This window comes from Selaginella moellendorffii, unplaced genomic scaffold, assembly GCF_000143415.4.
Source record: "Selaginella moellendorffii unplaced genomic scaffold, v1.0 SELMOscaffold_82, whole genome shotgun sequence".
NCBI classification, from domain to species: Eukaryota; Viridiplantae; Streptophyta; class Lycopodiopsida; order Selaginellales; family Selaginellaceae; genus Selaginella; species Selaginella moellendorffii.
This window is the reverse complement of record NW_003314343.1, coordinates 563,824-565,381: the sequence shown is the minus strand read 5'-3', so window position 1 is coordinate 565,381 and position 1,558 is coordinate 563,824.

Sequence of the window (1,558 nt, the reverse complement as noted above, 5' to 3'; positions counted from 1 at the left end):
GAATTTTGTTGGCTGGTGCATCCTATGTTTTCCCATGATAGTGATCTTGGTGGTTCCTATACTATAATACTAGTTTATCGGATAATAACTTACTTGGAATACTTTTGTGTTCTAATCTAAGCTTTATTCACTGATAATTAAAACTCTAAGATATCATTGTCTTTGACTTTGATATTGTCCATCTATTGATCTTTGAACTTGGGTCAGTATAGGCAGATTGGCTTCGGCACTTCGTGTGCATGTTGAAATCTCTAGTCATGGGGTAGCTACTGTCGACTGGTCACATCACCCACCTCTCTGTCGATGTTCCTTATTCCATTAAAAAGGGCGTGACCGTGTAAACAACTCTAACTGCCTGTTTACAGTAGTCTATCTAAACCTTACCGACGGGTTTGGTTTCTTTGTTTAGTAGGGTTGGGGCCTCTGGCTTCTCTCTCTATGTTCCTGCGGGCAGAGGCATATCACACTTTTGTAAGCTGGGTGACTCCCAGAGCAGCAAGGGTGGCTGACTCCATTGGTCATTTCCTTGTCGGCGACGGCCGGAAGGTGTCTGAGCTGGTAGCGCATCCGCGTAAGACAAAGAGGTTGCCTCCTAACTCATTTAAGTTGGTGCATTTCTCACATAGTGTGAATACCGTGAACTTTTTCTGGAGTTGTTTCCTTGGCAGTATTCTAGACTCGAGTATGCATCGACGAGGACGTCGATCTTCCCTAGGGGGGGAGAGTGTCGCGCATGTGACTTCGGGTATCGAAAGCTACCTGTCGACTAGTCCTTACGGACACTCTTACCTTACTGCCATGATGGTAGGAGGTCGGTATTGCTGGTTCCCTTTATCGGCCCCTCTTGTTCAAGTGTTAGTAAACTGGACTTTGCATCTGTACTTGGCCGGATGAGCATAAGGAAGGAATTCCTAAGTGTTTATTTAGCTGAGCATACTTGGCCCGGCTTGTTAGTTCTCTTTTGCTCTGTCTTGCACTGACTTGACAAGAACCCTCGCGTATTGAGATTGGTCCCTCAATATCGCTACATGATAGCTTACCGTGTCTGCCAAACACCCTCGCTATCATGCCCTTAGCATTAGTCTCAATTCGGTCCCAAATGCTATTTATGGAAAGTGTCCAGATTTGCTCATTTGGCGTATCTACGGAATGTAGAGATTATCTTGAACACAATGGTGTTCGTCCCGTGTCCAAATTCGCAATCTAGGGACATTCCATATTTAGTAAGTTTCGAACTTGTCCTAGAGACTAACTCCTGATACTAAGGGAAGCTTGGGGTGAAAGCCCAAAGCGTGTGTTCCTCAAGGGGGGGGGGGGGGGGGGGGGGGCCTTTTGGGGTTTCCCAATTTTTAAAAAGGAAAAGGGGTAAGTTGGGCATTGCCCACCAACCCGGGGGAAAATTTAACTCCCCCTTGGGGGCCTTTTCTTTTTTTTCGCCCGGGTTGAATCTAAACCCCAATTTCTTTCCCTTGGAATGGGGGGAAAACCCCAATCCCCCCCTTAGGCCCCCCGAATTCCCAAAAAACGCCAAAACCCCTTTGGGCCCCTTTTGAAACCC